Raw genomic sequence first — 21,499 nt, 5'->3', positions numbered from 1 at the left:
TAAAAAGCTCGTGATTTGGCGCCAATGATTTTTGTTCGTTAAGTTTGGTTAATTTGTCTTCTATGAGAGGATGTAATTTCGTGAAGTGCAGTTAAAAAGTACTCCAGGATATTAAATTCTACCTATAATATAGTTTACCTTTTTTCTGTGTAGTATTATCGAGAATTTACGTATTCCTGTTAAAGTTGGATACAAACGCACGCATTAATTGAGTAAAATTTAGTTTAGAATTAATTATTTTAAATAATAAATAAAATGTTCTAAGCGGTGTTTCGCAGGTTAATATAAAAATATTCGCAATATTTACAATTGGTATTCATTGAGTAAAGGAAAGAACATTTACAGTCGTTGTATTAACGAATTACATCGGTCCATTATTAAAGATAAAAATAGTTAATAGCTCGACTATTTTTCGCTTAGTGTATGTTATGTTGTAGGGAAAAAATTTTTGGACTTGATAGTTTGGACAATTTCTTCGATGTTTTGTTTTGATTAGAAAATATTTTTTTGCACCTGTAATTTGGGTTTAGAAACACGATCTTAGTATTGGCCTTATTTTTGGTATTGAGCTGAGTGCTATGTTCAGTTTTCAAGCTGAAAACCAGCTTGTTTTCACGGGTACTTTTTTTAATTAACTAATTTAGAAATATAAAATTATTTGCAATCAATTGCTTGGATCTTTTCCATCCATTATTTGGCAAGACTCGATCAAAATATAATCGTCTACATAAATATATTTGTACTTTTAATTTAGTGTTTTGGTGAAAAAACCGAACATAGTACTCACCTCTATACAGAAAAAAATATCATCAAAATTTGTCCAATAAAAAATTAGTAGAAGTTGAAATTTTCAATTAATAAATTAATTGAAACACTTAACTTTTCAATCAAGATGAAAACATTAAGTTAATTATGCCAATGTTTGAAAATTTTTACATTTTTAATTAAAAAAAAAACTCGCAAGAAAGTAATGGAACATTTTTTTTTAATTTTTAAATAAAAATTTATTTAAAACAATAAATTTGACACTATCATTTCCTTGATTAAAAACATTTCAATTAAAAAACCAATTAGATCAATTATTTTCCTGATTTAATCATAATTTTTTTTTGTGTATCTTCGATTTTTTCACCACAACTCGTAAGTAACCCTGCAAAAATATGTATGACAATGAGTATATTTTTAGCATGGCTTGCATGCAAATGATCTAAAACATTGATTACGCTCAATTTAATATTTAAAAATTGATAGGTAATCTTTAGAAAAAGAGCCAAAACAGAACAAAGTACCACCCTATAAATAAAAAATGGAGTATAAATATATATTTGAAATAATTTTAGACGAAATTTTCTTAATGGAGACAAGTACTTGATGTTTTGTCTCAATAAAAAAAACTGACGTCGAAATTCATTACTTCCAAAACTGGCGTCGAAATTCATTACTTCCACATCAATGCAATACGAAAAAAGGAGCGTATGAACCGTCCTGTGTAGAAAGTGGAATAAAAATGTATGAAACACCCTGTGAAAACGGGTGAAAATACGGAACGAAATGTGAACATGTGGCAACACAAGCAAGTAACGGATTGTCGCCAAAATGTACGCAAAACATAATATGTGTTTCAAAGTATGCGATCCATATAAGAAGTAGAATATATGAAAGAAAATCATGCAAATCGGACCAAAATCGGAAATACATGTATGATACATATTCTTGTCTACGCATGTATGTAATAAAAATGTAAAATTTTTACTGTCGCCAAAGTATGCGTCTCACATACATATATATATATATATATATATATATATATATATATATATATATATATATATATATATATATATATATATATATATATATATATATATATATATATATATATATATATATATATATAATTTTTAATTACCTTTGTTTGAATATTTTGACTTACTCGTCCTACGTTCCGATTTATTTTGACGAAACAACAAAAAATTGTACCCGTAATGCGAAAATGAGAAACAAAATGCTCTTTTTTTCAAATGTCTTTTCTCTTGGTTCCAAATGAATTTTCTCTCCGAATACTCATTTTAATATTTTTACTTAAGCTATACAATTTTTGGCGAAGTCTTATATCACAACATAAATATGTTTACTCATTAGCGTAGCTAGACAATTTTCCTAAGTGGGGGGGGGGGCTATAGCCCCCCTAGCTAAAACTTTGTAGAATGAACTTATAGGTTCAACTAATGTTTTATTTAACTCGACAATCAATTTATAATAAAGCAACTAAAAGTACGGACGATTTCTTTAAATCAAATGTGTATTTCCTTAGTTAAAGGAAAATTTGCCGTAGTTCAAGGACATACGACTTTAACGGAGCGACGCAATTTGTCAAAGTTTGAGTCCTAAATTTAATAAAATATAATTTTTGGAAAACAGGATTATAAACTGTATTTTAATTAAAGTTTCATTATTTTAATTAAATTTTTCCTTAATATTTTGTAAATTTTCTGTGTAAGTACATATAATTTGTTAGTTCCATTTCTCTAAAATTCCATTTTATTTCTTCCCACCAAAAAAAAAAACTTGGAAGTTGTTTAATTTAAATTATACTCGTATATGCCAAAAAGAATAGAAAATCCAAAAATAAGAAATAATAAAATAAAATTAAAAATGTTACCCTCGCGGGGATTTGTTGACTTTTTCACTTCCATGGAAGTTCTTTTGAGAAGGTTTTGCAAATTACTAGAATTTTCAACTTTTTATTCAGTTTAAATGGTAAAAATATATTGCTACAAAAATATACGTCGAAAATAAAATAAAAAGGATGTACAACATAAAAAACAATCTTTTAAAATAATATATGATTAAAAAAAAAACATTTCCCACTGGTGAGATTGGAAGCTATGTTCTTTATTTTCCTACTCATACTAATAAAGACCCAGCAAAAAAATTTGGAAGTTCTTCCAAAGGCACAACTTTAAAAGCACTTCCAAAAGATGTACTCTTTAAGATGTTCTTTATTTTAACTACAGAGGAAGTTCTTTTAATTCAATTATTTATAATTCGTTTTTTTCTTATTTTTAATGGGTAAATTAATTTTTTTCGTTTCAAAAAGGTTAAAAACAGAGTAAGCATTAAAAAATGGTACAATTTATTCAAATTTTGTCCAAAAAAAATTCTAGATCCATTCAAGAAATATTGGGAATTTCCAAAATATTTTAATTCAAACATCATAGACCAATTAAAATAGAGGCATACCTTGATAATTCACCATGGTATTGTTTATTTGCAGTGCGCAGTCATTCCACTCAATTGCGCAGTCAAGTGACTCAATTTATTTTTGGAAAACGAGAATAACCATATAAATTAGTCAATTTGCATTACAAAAAAGGTGTGGATGAATAGTATTTTATAAACTTTCACAATATTTGGTGTTTCAACGAGAGAACAAAGGAAAGAAAACAAATTAAAGCCAAATTAAAAAATCACTCAATTGCAGACGAAAAAGAGCCATCTACGGTGTGCAGACAAACTACAACGCTGTGAATTCACTTTCGTTGTCTATACCTTCCTTGGTCTATGCAAACATTTCAGACAAGCGTTATAACATAGACCAAGGAAGGTATAGACAACGAAAGTGAATTCACAGCGCTGTAGTTTGTCTGCACACCGTAGATGGCTCTTTTTCGTCTGCAATTGAGTGATTTTTAAATTTGGCTTTAATTTGTTTTCTTTCGTTTGTTCTTTAGATGAAACACCAAATATTGGAAAAACATGTAAAATTCTATATATCCACATCTTTTTTGTAATGCAAATTGACTGATTTGTACGGTAATTCTCGTTTTCCAAAAAGAAATTGAGTCACTTGACTGCGCAATTGAGTGGAATGACTGCGCACTGCAAATAAACAACACCATGGTGAATTATCAAGGTATGTCTCTATTTTAATTGGTCTATGGTTATAATGCATTAAAAATCATAACAAATTATAAAAATTATTTATTTGTCAAAATATGACAATATTTTTTAATTCACATCCAAAACACTGAATTCGAACCAGAGAGTAAGAAGTGATGCAAATTCAGTGCAACGGCTGTTGAAATGATGGACATCCGTCCTATGACAAGCTCATGCCAATTTGCACTACTTCCGCGTCCAAAAAGGACATTTTCACTACTTTTTTGGCGACGCTTTTTTTTTACTGGGGAACTTCTCGAGAAGAAGTTAGACTGTTATGCCTTGGTGACATATTACGAGCATATCACAAACATTTGAATTGACGTTTCGTGTTCAATGGCGTTTGTTGTTGGTTGAATGTCTTAAGACGTTAGTTATGATGTAAATAAACCCGGTAGGGTCAAACTATTTTTTAAAATTGTAAAAACTACATAATAAGAATATAAAATGTAATAAAACGTAATGATAAAAATAACAAGTAAGGAAAGTCTAAAGTCGGGCGGGGCCGACTATATTATACCCTGCACCACTTTATAGATCTAAATTTTCGATACCATATCACATCCGTCAAATATGTTGGGGGCTAAATATAAATGTATGTATTTGGTTTGTCCCAAATACATACATTTAAATATCACTCGATCTGGACAGAATTTGATAGACTTCTACAAAATCTATAGACTTAAAATTTAAGTCGGCTAATGCACTAGGGTGGAAAACAATGTTAGTAAAAAAATATGGGAAACGTTTAAATCTGAAGCAATTTTAGGGAAACTTCGAAAAAGTTTATTTATGATTTATCGCTCGATATATATGTATTAGAAGTGTAGGAAAATTAGAGTGATTTTTACAACTTTTCGACTAAGCAGTGGCGATTTTACAAGGAAAATGTTGGTATTTTGACCATTTTTGTCGAAATCAGAAAAACATATATATGGGAGCTATATCTAACTCTGAACCGATGTCAACCAAATTTGGCACGCATAGCTAAATGCTAATTCTACTCCCTGTGCAAAATTTCAACTAAATCGGAGCAAAAAATTGGCCTCTGTGGTCGTATGAGTGTAAATCGGGCGAAAGCTATATATGGGAGCTATATCTTAATCTGAACCGATTTCAACCAAATTTGGCACGCATAGCTACAATGCTAATTCTACTCCCTGTGCAAAATTTCAACTAAATCGGAGCAAAAAATTGGCCTCTGTGGTCATATCAGTGTAAATCGGGCGAAAGCTATATATGGGAAATATATCTAAATCTGAACCGATGTCAACCAAATTTGGCACGCATAGCTACAATGCTAATTCTAATCCCTGTGCTAAATTTCAACTAAATCGGAGTTAAAAATTGGCGTCTGTGGTCATATGGTTGAAAATCGGGCGAAAGCTATATATGGGAGATATATCTAAATCTAAACCGATTTCAACCAAATTTAGCACGCATAGCTACAATGCTAATTCTACTCCCTGTGCAAAATTTCAACTAAATCGGAGCAAAAAATTGGCCTCTGTGGTCATATGAGTGTAAATCGACCGAAAGCTATATATGGGAGCTATATCTAGGTTAGGTTAAAGTGGCAGCCCGATTAAGATTCAGGCTCACTTAGACTATTCAGTCCATTGTGATACTACATTAACTAAAAGTACCTATTACATATGGGCACTTCTAGTTTTAACCGCTGAACCTTCTTGATTATTTTTCTTTGTTGAACCAACCAGATTGTTCCAAAAACATTAGCAGACTGCTTAAGTTAACGTTTTCCAGATCCGCCAGTAATCTGAAGCTATATGATCCTAAAAGTTGCTTGCGCTTTACACAAAATGCAGGACACTCACACAAGAGGTGTTTAATTGATTCTTTTTCCTCCGCATCATGACAGCTCATACAATAGTCATTATACTTCGCGCCAATTGTTTTTGCAAAATCGCCTATCAGGCAGCGACCCGTTATAGCAGATATCAGGAGTGATATCTGACGTCTCGAGAACTTTAGCATATCTAGTGTGCGGTTTAAGTTGAAATGGGGCCATATTTGCTTGGTGTCGTTACAACCCTTGCAATTCTCCCACCGAACATTTGCCATCATAACAGCCTTCTCACGCGGCATGAGCTTGCAGGTAGCTAGGGGCATACCAACAAATTCTAGTTCCCCTGGAATATGTAAGGTAGTCCCTAGCCTTGCCAACTCATCCGCTTCGCAGTTCCCCGGTATGTTCATATGGCCAGGCACCCATATTAGGTGAATATTGTACTGCTCAGCCATCTCATTGAGAGATTTGCGGCAGTCGATGGCCGTTTTCGAGTTGAGGAACACAGAGTCCAAGGATTTTATTGCAGGTTGACTGTCTGAGTATATATTAATGCCCACAGTTTCTGGAACATTACTTCTCAGCCAATTCGCCACCTCTCTTATTGCTAATATTTCAGCCTGAAAAACACTACAGTGATTAGGTAATCTTTTCGCTATTCGAAGTTCCAGATCATTAGAATATACTCCGAACCCCACTTGTCCATCCAATTTGGAGCCATTAGTGTAGAAATCTATATATTCTTTATTCCGCGGGGTCTGTGTGCACCACGCCTCACTGTTGGGGATTAGAGTCTCAAACTTTTTGTCGAAAAGTGGACTCGCCAAAGTGTAATCCACTACGTTAGGCACATCTGGCATTATTTTGAGTACCGAACTGTGACCGTAACCTTTCTCCGACCACAGCGATAGTTCGCGCAACCGCACAGCCGTTGTTGCAGCTGACTGTTTGGCCAAAATGTCTAAAGGCAATAGATGCAGCATGACATTAAGGGAATTTGTTCCTGTCTTGCTGAATGCGCCTGAAATACACAAACACGCCATACGCTGAACTTTATCTAAACAAGTCGGTTTCTGAAGTGCCGGCCACCAGACTACAACACCATATAGCATTATAGGTCTCACCACTGCCGTGTATAGCCAATGCACAATTTTTGGTTTTAGTCCCCACTTTTTTCCAATTGCCTTTTTGCACGAGTACAAAGCTACAGTTGCATTTCTCGCCCTTTCTTCAATATTAAGCTTAAAGTTCAGCTTCCTGTCCAAAATAACGCCAAGGATTTTGCGCAATCACCAAAGGGAATTTCAATACCCCCTAAGGAAATAGGCCTAACCGTGGGAGTTTTGCGATCTTTGCAGTACATGACTAATTCTGTCTTTGCAGGATTTACCCCAAGACCATTGTCTTTCGCCCATTTCTCAGTCATCCGGAGGGCCCTCTGAATAATATCTCTGATTGTGGATGGGAATTTTCCCCTGACTGCCAGAGCCACATCATCTGCGTATGCCACCACTTTTATCCTTTCTTTTTCTAGGGTAACCAGAAGGCTATTTATAGCAATATTCCAAAGAAGAGGTGATAGAACTCCTCCTTGGGGAGTGCCTCTGTTCACATACCTTTGTATGTTTGCTTGTCCTAGTGTGGCTGAAATGCGTCTCTTCCTTAGAAGTTCCTCTAACAGCCTAAGTATACCTGGATCAACATTCAGAGTTGTCAGTCCATTTAATATCGAGCTCGGATGGACGTTATTGAACGCTCCTTCGATGTCTAGAAACGCCACAATTGTGTATTCTTTGACAGATAGTACGCAAAATAAACTCTATTAGCGACTCTCCCCTTGCATTAGTATCACTACTTCCCCATATACTATGATGCGCATTCGCATCGCATCCCATAATGAGTTTCGTCTTTGTTTTCAGTGACTCCTCAACTAAGGTCTTAACGGCATATGGAGGCATCTCCCTGTCATGTCCCATATAGACCGAAGATACCCAATATTTGCATTTGGCTATTTCTAAATTGGCAACGACAGTGTCTGCATTGCACATTGAAGGAAGCAGAAACAAGTTAAGCTCGTTTTTAGCAATTATACAGGCTCGAATTACATCATTACCAGTATACTGTAATAGTTTGTACCCCGGAGTACTTAATTCACATATTTTGTTTCTATAAACATATGGTTCTTGAATAAGAACTATGTCTATGTCCCCTTTCATCAGGAGAACTTTTAAGGCAGCACATGCAGCCTTACAATGATGAAGATTTATCTGGAGGATCCGTAGGACCATCGAGATTTTCAACAACCGTCACATCAGCCGCTTCAATCGAGTCATCAAGAATGTCCTCTTCAGAGATATCGGTGACTCTCGCAATAACCATAGGTTCAACTTTGGTGAGTTCTGAGGCAGTAGAAGCCTCCTCACGCATACGGTATCTATTCATGTCTTCAACTTTGGTATCTCCCTCGACTTCGCAAGAGGATCCGCTTACGTCTGATTCAGACAGAGGCTTGTCCATTTCTGAATCCTTTAGCTGATCGTTTTTATACACCTTCATTTGGATATAATGAAAGCCATAACATACACGGCCCTGAGACTTTGCTAGATGTGGCAAAGACTGAGTGTTCATTATAAACACTGCATGCCGTCTTGGTCCATCCACTTCATCCAAACGGCCAACCTTCCAATCAGCTGTTGGAAGATCTGGATTGCATTGTTTCAGTCTATTTAAAATAGATTCAGGGTCAGAAGGGTTTGCAGGTATCCACGCATGTGCTCTAGGTCTAGCCGGTATGTCTTTCTTCTCGACTAACTCTAGAGCAGCTCCTTCCCAAACTTCACCAATTAGTATCAGAGCAGCTTCAAAACATTCTATAGACCTCTGGTCCTCAAATGCGACTAGCTTAAATCGTGCTTGATACCAACCAGCCTCTTGGTGTCGAGGATCTGGACCGGAAAACTTTTCCAGCACCTGTGAGTAGACGCCAGACAAAGCATTCTCAATTTCCCCCATTTTTGCTTTGGAACCATACCGTCCAATGCTCCTTTATGTATGATAGCCATCACAAGGCTGTCTTTAGCAACTGAGGCAAACGATCGCTGATCTCTTTTGGAGGATGGCAGCTCATCCGGTGATCGTTCCCTTTTTCCAGCCTCAAGAATTCCTTGAGCCCATTTTAAGGAATCGCTTTGTTTAGCCGACAACGTGCTTGGGTCGACTGATCCTAATTTCTTTAGGATAAACAAAGCATTTCTGCCTTCCTTGAATCTCTTTCGTGAGGGATTACCTCCTTTTGATGACGCTACCTTGGAAAAGGTTCGACTTGTCAAATTGTCGCCACCAGTCGACCCGCCTACAGGTCGACTAATTGGGCCTAACTCTTGTTCATTGCCCAAATTTATCACTCCAGTCGATACCCGTCCACTGGGCCCTGAAGTTAGCAACCCAGTGGATGTCTTTGAATTTCTCTGCATGGTGGCCTAATATCCCACCACACTTGAAATTCGTAGTAGGTACTTATTACGATGATCTAAATCTGAACCGATTTCAACCAAATTTGGCACGCATAGCTACAATGCTAATTCGACTCTCTGTGCAAAATTTCAACCAAATTGGGGTAAAACTCTGGCTTCTGGGACCGTATTAGTCCATATCGGGCGAAAGATATATATGGGAGCTATATCTAAATCTGAACCGATTTCAATAAAATTTGACACACTTGACTATAGTACTAATTGTTCTTCTTGTGCAAAATTTTAAGCAAATTAGGGTAAAACTCTGGCTTCTGGGGCCATATAAGTCCACATCGGGCGAGATATATATATGGGAGCTATATCTAAATCTGAACCGATTTCTTCCAAAATCAATAGGGATCTATTCTGAGCCAAAACACATACTTGTGCCAAATTTGAAGTCGATTGGACTAAAACGGCGACCTAGACTTTGATTACAAAAATGTGTTCACGGACAGACGGACATCGCTATATCGACTCAAGAGCCCGCCCTGAGAATTTTTGTCAAAGACACCATGTGTCTATCTCGTCTCCTTCTGGGTGTTGCAAACATATGCACTAACTTATAATACCCTGTTCCACAGTGTGGAGCAGGGTATAAAAAGTGAAATTGGCGAATAAAAATTCAACTTCTTCATTCAAATGGACTTCCAAGGCATAACTTCTACAGCAATGCAAGGGATCCGAAAACTAAGTACTTCCGTCCTATGACAAGCCCATGTAAAACTCATTGGAAATGATCTAAGATTGTACTCTTTCCGGATCACTATTTATTAATCTTACTATTTTTTTTATGGTTCTTTTTTTGCTGGGTTGGAATACAATCTTCTACACCCTCATAAAAAATCGCTTCTGTAACATATACTCCCAAACATATTTTACTTCAAGCATATACATTTTTGGGTATTGCCCAAACATTTATATGTTTGATCTCTTCCAATACATAATATGTTTGAAAGCATATTGGTCTAAACAATATATGTTTGGGTAGTCTAAGTTCCAAACATTTTGTATTTTTGCATCCAAATTCAATAATGTTGTCTTCCAAAAAACAATATGTTATTATGTGAACATATAATATGTTTGGAAGCATTTTGCACCCAAAAATATTATATGCTTAAAAAAAATTCTCCCAAACAATATTGTGCTCAAAATTTTATTTATTTATTTATATATTTACAATCATAATGAATTATGAAAATAAACAAGTAATATAGGTGCTAACAACATAGGTTTTCGACCTGAATGCTCAAAATTTTGTTTCTGCCTAATTGTATATTCCCCCACATCTTTCTCACTTCCACGACATTTTTTAGTTCTTAGCACCTTTTTCTGTAATACAAACATTGTAGAAGAAATTATTCAATTTTTTTATTTTAATTTTACCTTTTGCCGGACGGGGATTCGAACAGCGGACCACACAGTTTGTAAGGATCAAAGAAGTAGCTGATCAATTGCCCAAGGAAAAATAAAATGTTAATTTTGTAATAACAAGCAACAACCACCAACTTAATTCAATATCGCTCCCTGTTAAATAGCGCTCCAAGCTACTAAACACATATATGTTTATAGGCTATTTCTAAATTAATATATGTTTGCATCCAAGCATATTATATTTACAAACATTTTATGTCCCAAACATAATATGTTCTAACATATTAACATATATGTCCCAAACATGTTATACTAGTTTATGAACATTATATGCTTGCACTCAAAAATATTGTGTTTAAAAATTTGTGTTCCCAACATATAATGTTTATAGCCAAACATATGAAAAACAGTCTTTTTCATCCGTGTATATCCATATGCAGTAAATTAACATAAAGGCTGATAACATAGAATCGCAGGTTTAAACTTTTAACCTATTCGTTAGTTTTTGCAAAATCATTGATTGATGCTAGAGCTGCAAAACTATCAGTAGTCGCTCCATTCGATAGTTTCGATAGTTTCCTTGAGCACTATCGATACTATCACTTAATTTGCGTATGTTAGAATTTAAAAAATACACCCAATATTTTTACGAAAATAAATACGTTAAACAAATAAGTTATTTTACAAAATAAAATCTAATTCAAATACATAAAAGAAACAGTAAACAGTAAAAACTTAGTATAACGACTTAAGATGGGTATTAAGTTCGAGTTTAGCCGCTAAATTGTGCATTTTTTCACGATTACTAATACACTATTTCAAAGAATATAAACTTTGTGAAAATTTGTTTTGGGCTATTCCCAATCAAGTTATTTTAAAATTTTTATCAAATAGGTATAATTTTATACTCTTTTTAATGATATAGTTTTGATATTTTTGTTATTCACCTTTAGTCTATGAAATCATTAGATGTCCCAAATACTATCCTGTTTAGGTTATAGAATTATTGTGTAATTAAATGATTTGTTTTTAGAAAAAAGCATATCTGCCCTGATGTAATTTTTTGCTGCAATTCACGAAATTACACCCTCTCACAGAAGAAAAAATTAACTAAAAGTAAAGGAAAAAAGCATTGGCGCCAAATCATGCCCATTTTAACCATACAGTAGTCCATTCTTATTATTTTTGGGAATCGTACGAAAATTTCCTTCTGCTTTAGTTCATATTGAACTTATAAAGGGTGATTCTTTTGAGGTTAGGATTTTCATGCATTAGTATTTGACAGATCACGTGGGATTTCAGACATGGTGTCAAAGAGAAAGATGCTCAGTATGCTTTGACATTTCATCATGAATAGACTTATTAACGAGCAACGCTTGCAAATCATTGAATTTTATTACCAAAATCAGTGGTAATAAAATTCCGCTTTTTTATCGACAAATTTTGTTCAGCGATGAGGCTCATTTCTGGTTGAATGGCTACGTAAATAAGCAAAATTGCCGCATTTGGAGTGAAGAGCAACCAGAAGCCGTTCAAGAACTGCCCATACATCCCGAAAAATGCACTGTTTGGTGTGGTTTGTACGCTGGTAGAATCATTGGACCGTATTTTTTCAAAGATGCTGTTGGACGCAACGTTACGGTGAATGGCGATCGCTATCGTTCGATGCTAACAAACTTTTTGTTGCCAAAAATGGAAGAACTGAACTTGGTTGACATGTGGTTTCAACAAGATGGCGCTACATGCCACACAGCTCGCGATTCTATGGCCATTTTGAGGGAAAACTTCGGAGAACAATTCATCTCAAGAAATGGACCGGTAAGTTGGCCACCAAGATCATGCGATTTGACGCCTTTAGACTATTTTTTGTGGGGCTACGTCAAGTCTAAAGTCTACAGAAATAAGCCAGCAACTATTCCAGCTTTGGAAGACAATATTTCCGAAGAAATTCGGGCTATTCCGGCCGAAATGCTCGAAAAAGTTGCCCAAAATTGGACTTTCCGAATGGACCACCTAAGACGCAGCCGCGGTCAACATTTAAATGAAATTATCTTCAAAAAGTAAATGTCATGGACCAATCTAACGTTTCAAATAAAGAACCGATGAGATTTTGCAAATTTTATGCGTTTTTTTTTTAAAAAAGTTATCAAGCTCTTAACAAATCACCCTTTATATACGGTCATTGCACTTTATACCCACACTGTTAGAAAAATATGTTTTTCATATGTTCCGATATAAATATAATGTGTTTCGGGCACAATTTTTAAACACAATATATTTAAGTGCAAAAATGTAATGTTCCTAAACTAGCATTAAATGTTTGGGACACATATGTTATGTTTAGGACAAGAACACCCAGAAAAAAGTGCCTTCGGAACTAAAGGAAAAAATATTTATAAATTTAGTTTATCCATTTTATTTCCATTAAGTTAAATTTGTGTGTGAAATAATAAAATTTACTTGTTTCAGTAAAAAATCCTTAACTGAAAGCAGTTAGGAATAGTTCATTAACTAGAATAAGGCATGGAATTTTACTAATACTGTTTTCTTCGCTGGGTATAAGAATTTACAACTGAACAAGAAAATTTTATTCACTGATAACAAAGCATTCGTAAAAGTAAACAAAAACCGAACTAAAGCCAAGTTTCCTCAAATTTAGTAAAATTTCTTATAAAACGATAACACTGAATTCCTTTATTATAGAAAGCTTATCATACATACGAATAACACTTGGCATAGGAAAATATTTTAGTTCATTCGTACTAAGAAGTATTCAATCCTTTCAAAACTTAAGGAAACACACTTGTTAGAATATAGGAAATGTTCCTATATTTCTTTTATCTACCTGTAATCGATACCTGTCATCGATGTAATCGATATGTTTGCGCGTGGGTTGGTTTTTTAGTTTGAATCGCGTTCTTATGGTATATACGGAGAGATTTTTAAAAAATAATATAGTAAAACAATATAATAAATAACAAATAAAATATTTATTATTTTAAAATAGTGAGAAAATTTTTCGTTTTTTTCAAAATTATTGAACATAAATAACAAACAATAAGTCTATCAATGTTCGTGATGATGTATAAAGAAATAAAACAGCAACAGAATAACAACCCCTCATTCGTCTTCATTTTGGAATCTTCAATTAACAGGTAAATTCATACAGTGACGCTAACCTTTTGTAAAAAAATGGTTTATGATTTTTTGTATTTGTAGGTATTGAAATTGTAAAAGGAGGGCAAATCGTTGCGCAGCATCTTATTAAAAGTGAAAGGAACAAGAAGAAGAAAAACATTACGTTCTACAGTTGGTAACTTTACATGGGATAGTGGAATAATAATCTAATATTTCAAGGCCAGTCGATGCTGTTAATTCTTAATAAATATATTTAATATATTAATAAAACATGTCTTGTATTGAAGAAAAAATACCTTTATTAATAAATAAAACTGTATTTACAAACGAAGGTAAGCAATTCTAATTTTGAAGTAAAAGGTTTACCACAAATATGTAAGATTTGTCCAAATGAATGAAAAAAGTTCAATAAAATCATTCCATATATGAATTCAATTCAGTTAAATTTTTTCATTCTGTAGTATAGTGGTACATAACTATAGGAAAATGTTAACTAATATATGGAATGCATTCTACCTAATTTCTACGAAAATTATATCGTTCAAACAAATAAAAATGTCTTTGGCGCTATACGAAATACGATGTTCAACTTTCTTCACAATGAGTTAATTTTAACATAAAGAAGAGGTCACTTTTTCTGGGTGAAGTTTCATAAAAATAATATGTGTGAATGTAAACATATATAAATTTACAAATTTCGAGTAAACATATATATGTTGTGACAGAGTATAGAGAAAGAACCCGGGAGGGTTGACGAAAGGTATCAACATAACACAGCGAGAGAATCAAAAGAGAGCAATTTTTTGAAACTGCTTGTATGTTGTTTCGGAAAACTGTTTTACGTTTTCATTTGTTTTGGCTATGCCCTTGGCATGTCTAAATATTATTTAATTTGAACATTAAATTGCGTATTCGGAGTAAATAGAATAGACATTCGAAACCAGGAGAATAGACATTAAAAAAAACAGCATGTGTTTTTGCCTTGAGAGCAGCAATTTAAGTATGTGTGGGCATGTGTTTTGTTTAACATTTTGGCATTATGGGCACATTTTTTTTTGTTGCTTCGTCAAGAAATCGGAACGTACGACGAGTAAGTCAAAATAGTTAGCAAGAAAGGAAATTTAAAAGAGAGAGAGAGAGAGAAAATATATAAAAACTACAAAGCGATCTTCAGAAAAAAATAAGTTTAGTTCCTCTTTATTAATAAGTAGTCCAAGAAGAGTTGACGTACATTTTCAAAAATAAAAGCGGGCATTAAGTTCGAGTTTTGCCGTTAAAATTATTTTTCATTTTAGCGGCAAAACTCGATCCAAAGCACCAATTGAAAAAGTTTATTTGCTTTAAAATGAATATTAAAGAAAAGAAAACTTGAAAACCTGACCACTTTAGAGCGATAATGTCAACATAATTCCGGCCCTAAAGTTAAAAATGAAATTAAGTACAAATACATGTTTCTGTTGAATAATGTTTTGTTTTCATCGGCTCATGGGCGCTGCAAACTATGCTATAAAAATGTAACTTATAACGATAATTGTATGTTGGTACTATAACAGCTACGTAGCCCAGTAGTAGTGTGTTGGCTTACAAGTTGCATGGTTCCCGGTTCGATTCTCCATCCAGGCGAAAGGTAAAATTTAAAAAAAATATATAAAATTGAATAATTCCTTCAACATTATTTGTAAAGGGTGATTCTTTTGAGGTTAGGATTTTCATGCATTAGTATTTGACAGATCACGTGGGATTTCAGACATGGTGTCAAAGAGAAAGATGCTCAGTATGCTTTGACATTTCATCATGAATAGACTTACTAACGAGCCACAACGTCGAATTTTCAGTGAATGGGCCCTAGAAAAGTTGGCAGAAAATCCGCTTTTTTATCGACAAATTTTGTTCAGCGATGAGGCTCATTTCTGGTTGAATGGCTACGTAAATAAGCAAAATTGCCGCATTTGGAGTGAAGAGCAACCAGAAGCCGTTCAAGAACTGCCCATGCATCCCGAAAAATGCACTGTTTGGTGTGGTTTGTACGCTGGTGGAATCATTGGACCGTATTTTTTCAAAGATGCTGTTGGACGCAACGTTACGGTGAATGGCGATCGCTATCGTTCGATGCTAACAAACTTGTTGTTGCCAAAAATGGAAGAACTGAACTTGGTTGACATGTGGTTTCAACAAGATGGCGCTACATGCCACACAGCTCGCGATTCTATGGCCATTTTGAGGGAAAACTTCGGAGAACAATTCATCTCAAGAAATGGACCGGTAAGTTGGCCACCAAGATCATGCGATTTGACGCCTTTAGACTATTTTTTGTGGGGCTACGTCAAGTCTAAAGTCTACAGAAATAAGCCAGCAACTATTCCAGCTTTGGAAGACAACATTTCCGAAGAAATTCGGGCTATTCCGGCCGAAATGCTCGAAAAAGTTGCCCAAAATTGGACTTTCCGAATGGACCACCTAAGACGCAGCCGCGGTCAACATTTAAATGAAATTATCTTCAAAAAGTAAATGTCATGGACCAATCTAACGTTTCAAATAAAGAACCGATGAGATTTTGCAAATTTTATGCGTTTTTTTTTTAAAAAAAAGTTATCAAGCTCTTAACAAATCACCCTTTATTACAGAAAAAGGTGCCAAAAACTAAAAAATTTCGTGGAAGTGAAAATTATGTGAGGGAATGAGCACAATCTTCTTGGGTAGAAATTTCTTCCAATCATATAATATTTTTGGGCTCAAAATGCTTCCAAACATATAATATGTTCACATAAAACAAACCTAATAATGTTTCGGCAATATCCCATAATATATGTGCTTCCTGCAAAATATGTTTGGAACATATGTTAGAGAAGCGATTTTTTTGAGGGTTCACGTTTAGATCGTAAAATGTTTGAAACTTACTTAAAAAAAGAATATTTCACTGGGCCGTGAAAATAAAATGTAACTACAAACAAATATTTGTTTAACTACGGATATGTGTTTTTTGTATTGACATTTATACCGATACTATCGATAATCGTTATAAGCTATCGATAGTACTATTGATAGTTTTGCAGCTCTAATTGATGCAGCAGAAATTCTACCAGCTTCTAGTTGCCTGAAAAATGTGAAGCATTTTTGTTTTCTATATGCTTCCATGTTTCTACGTAAAGGTAAGTACTGTATTCAGTTTTCATAGTACTTTTTTAATCAGTTAATTTAAATTTTTTAAATGTTTCCCCATCAATACATTGAATCATTTCCATCCATAATACTAAGTTTTGTTCGCGCAAAAAACCGAACATAGTACTCACCTTCACAGAAAAAATATCACCAAAATATTTCCAATTAAAAAATTGAAAATGTTTTCAATTAATAAATTAATTGCTACAATTAACGTTTTAATCAAGATAGAAACAATTAATTGATATTACTAACTTTTTAATCAAACTCGGAAGGCTAAATCACTTAAAAAGGAGTGATCGAAAAGTTTTTAATTTTTAACTAAAAATTTATTTAAAACAGTAAATTTTTTATTCAAACTAAAAACACAAAGTCAGTTAACCCTCTCATGCCCGAATTAAACGCACGGGTCTAAAAATTTTTAATGCGCTATATATGTTAGTCTTGACTCACACATGAAATGAAGAAACATCAAAGTCCTGCCCATCCTGCTTCGTCACATAATGCAAAAAATCGCAAGTATATAAGCACAGTATTGCCTACACACAGCTTTTTTTCTGATTCAATGACGATCCAATTAATTTTTTATGCCTTTACAAAAATATCCTTTTTCCTACACAATCTCGAAACTAATGGATCTATTTAAATTTTTAGTTGAAAGTGCTTCAATGCCGAAAATTATGAGTATCAAACAGAGAACTAATTAGACACATGAAATGTTTACATAACTTTCAATTAAGTTTTTAATTGATTCCAATTCAATTAACTTTGTTCGACAATACTCAACGAATTTTTTAGTTGAGTCAATTATTTTGTTTATCGTGAGCTCCATTACCAATTAAATTTTGATTTATTCAATAAATATATAATTATTTCACTTTTATATGAAATAATTTTGTTGTGAGTTTTCGAGCATTTAAATGGTTCTCAAATGCAGCAAACATGTTCTATTATATAAATGATAGAATTTGAGACAATTAAATGGTCGAAAAGTCATGTACCTGACAATTCATTTTTTTACTTTTTTGCAGGGCAAAAAGTATTTTTATAGGTTACGTATATGTATGTCTAGAACCATTACATGGCCATAAAGACCATGTACATTGTTTTCGTGACCATTTAATTTTTTAACTTTTTTTGCAGAGCAAAGAATTTTATAAAAACATTGAGCAGGTACACACGATTTTCATTTTGCGCGTCAGTCGTGTGTTGATTGTTGCTTGCAATGGACGGAGAATACGGAATTACTGTGTTTTGTGTTAATTTTTTTATTCAGAAGTGGCACGTGGTTTTATGTGAACACAAAAAGGGAAGTGTAACTGAAAAAATTTACCTGTTTTTTGTTCTGCATTTTTCTATAATGTATCATTTATTTTTATTTGCAGTTACATTTGATGAGCGGGACGTAAATATGGAATCATTACTTATTGTTGAAATTAAATCAAAATAGAGTGTATAAAAATATTTGATATTTGCTTGCACGACATTATAAATACAAATAAACAATGAATTAGTTTATAAATAAATAAAGTTAATTTTGTGATTTCTTTTCTCAAGTGGCGTCTTTTTTTCGACGACGAAAAAAGTTTTTTTCAGAAAAATCAAAACATTTTAGGTTGTGGCCATGTTCTTTTAATTGGAAGAAAAACATTTTTGACGAATACCATACCTTAGATCGTGATTCAAACAAAATTTTTTCTATCAATATAATAACATTTTAGATGAGGACAGTTTTATTTTTCTTAGAGCCATTTTCACTGAGCCTACATGGTTGCAGTTGAAAATGTTACATGGTCGCCGCAAAAATAGCTCCTATCATATTATTTTGCTCTTTGAATATGGTCGTGACAATCATGTTTCTTCTCTGCGGCAGAGAATATACTTATAAACTAATGAATATTATAATAAGCATATAGAAACTAATAACTTTGGAACAACCTTTCACATTACGTTCTAAATTGTAAATCTACTTTTATTCAATTAATAGTTGGGATAACTAATATTTTCATTTTATTAAAATAATAATTGGGAAAGATTATTGTATCGATTAATTTTTTATTTAGTTTTCATTTTCAGTTTCTATTGGAAATATTTTATGTTCCTGTTTCTATTCAATTTCAATTTACGGCAAAACGCAAAATCATTTCAATATAATAAAATCTCAATCTAAATGATTGAAAATGAAACTTATTCAATAATGTCTAATAGCAAGGATATAAAAATCCCTTCTGGGTGGACAACATTTTTAATTTTAAATACACAGAAAAAAAGTAAACTGTTTTATAGCAAGAATGAACTACCTTGTGCGAAAATTGAACAAAATTATTCTCCATATTTTGAGCTTTTTACATAGCGTTGTTAAAACCAGGAAAATTTAATGCCCTGTTGTACTTTTTAACTGCAGTTCACAAAACTACATCCTCCCATAGAAGAAAAAATGAACTAAAAATAAAGAAGAAAATCATTGGCGCCAAATCATGGTCATTTTAACCATACTGTAGTTCATTCTTACTACTCTTGGGAATCTTACGAAAATTTTCGTTTGCGTTAGTTCATATTGAACTTTTGTGTACGGTCATTGAGCTATATACCCAAGTTTAGTTCATAAAATGTTTGAGACATACTTAGGTTAGGTTAAAGTGGCAGCCCGATTAAGTTTCAGGCTCACGTAGACTATTCAGTCCATTAGCTAAAAGTACCTATTACATATGGACACTTGTAGTTATAACCGCTGAACCTTTGGTTGAACCAACCAAAAACATTTGCAGACTGTTTAAGTTAACGTTTTCCAGGTCCGCCAGTAATCTAAAGCTATATGCACCTAAAATTCACTTAAGCCTTACAGAAAATGCAGGACACTCACACCAGAGGTGCTTAATTGATTCCTTTTCCTCCGCATCATGACAGCTTATACAGTAGTCATTATACTTCGCGCCAATAGTTTTTGCAAAATTGTCTAACAGCCAGCGACCCGTTATAGCAGATATCAGGAGTGAAATCTGACGTCTTAAGAACACTAGCATATCTAGCGTGCGGTTTAAGTTTAAATGGGGCCATATTTGCTTTGTGTCGTTACAACCTTTGCAATTATTTCATCGAACATTTGCCATCATAACAGCCGTCTCACGCAGTAAGAGCTCGCAGGTAGCCAGAGGCATACCGGTATGTTCCTATGGCCAGGCACACATATTAGGTGAATATTGTACTGCTCAGACATCTCGTTGAGAGATTTGCGGCAGTCGATGGCCGTTTTCCAGTTAAGAAACACAGAATCCAAGGACTTTATTGCAGGCAATATTGGCGACTAATAAATGTCACAAAAAGGCTACTAAAAAAATCCAAAACCAATTAAATACAATGCAAGAATGGTACAAAAAGTGGAATATTAAGGTTAATGCCGAAAAATCTGGCCATGTTTCATTTAGTCTTCGAAGAAAGGAATGTCCTCCACCTGTATTCAATGGAACAGTAATAGAGTCAGCATACTCTGTAAAATATCTTGGACTTCACTTGGATAAAAGACTAACTTGGAATGAGCACATTCGAATGAAAAGGCAGCATCTAAACATTAAAACAAAAAGAATGCATTGGTTGTTAGGTCAGAGATCTACACTAAGTTTAAATAACAAAGTTCTGCTCTATAAAACAATTTTAAAACCAATATGGACCTACGGAATTCAATTATGGGGTACTGCCAGCAATTCCAACATAGAAATTCTTCAAAGATACCAATCAAAAACTTTGAGGCTTATTACTGGCTCTCCCTGGTTTGTCAACAACAACAACATTCACAAAGATCTCAACATTCCTCTTGTTAAAGACGAAATTAAAAAGTTTAGTAGTAATTATCTGAATAGATTAAGTTATCACTCTAATGTATTAGCAATTAATTTGTTAGATGATACCGATGAAGTAAGAAGACTAAAAAGGCGACATGTTCTTGAACTCCCTTTTATTTAAGCAAAGCTTAACTATCAATGTCATGTAAATATTAGATATTTTAAAGAATATATTGTTAGGTTCAATGGAGCCTAAACAATTCAGTTTAAGATATGTAACAAAAAATTTGCTTAATGTTTTGTAGAAAAATAGATTGCAAATAAACAGAATTAAAAAAAAAAAAAAAAAAAAAAAAATATTACTATCTGAGTATATAATTATATTACATACTTAACAAAAGGAAAATTTCATTTGGCTGTGGAAAATTTCGAAAAAATATTAAAATTTTACTTCAAACAAATAATTTATTTTCAATAAAAATGAGTTAAATTTAGCGTTAGTTTAACTACGGAATTTTTTTCGGTGTCCAACCGTAATGATACGGTTAGGTTAGTGGCAGCTCGATTGATTAGGCTCATTCTATTGTGACATTGCAGGTTGTGAACTTCTTTCTTATCAATGAGCTCTCTACAATTCCATGTTAAACTAACTAAAATAAGGGACATGGAAAAACATTAGCATAAGTGTATTTTATGGGAGGGAATTAAGATTTTTCTTTAAAATGTCACCAAAATAACTCCAATTAAAAAGTAGATTAATGTTGAAAACACTATCAGTTACAAAATTA

Source organism: Haematobia irritans, chromosome 2 (assembly GCF_050003625.1).
Source record: "Haematobia irritans isolate KBUSLIRL chromosome 2, ASM5000362v1, whole genome shotgun sequence".
Lineage (NCBI taxonomy): Eukaryota > Metazoa > Arthropoda > Insecta > Diptera > Muscidae > Haematobia > Haematobia irritans.
This window is presented reverse-complemented; position numbering follows the sequence as displayed.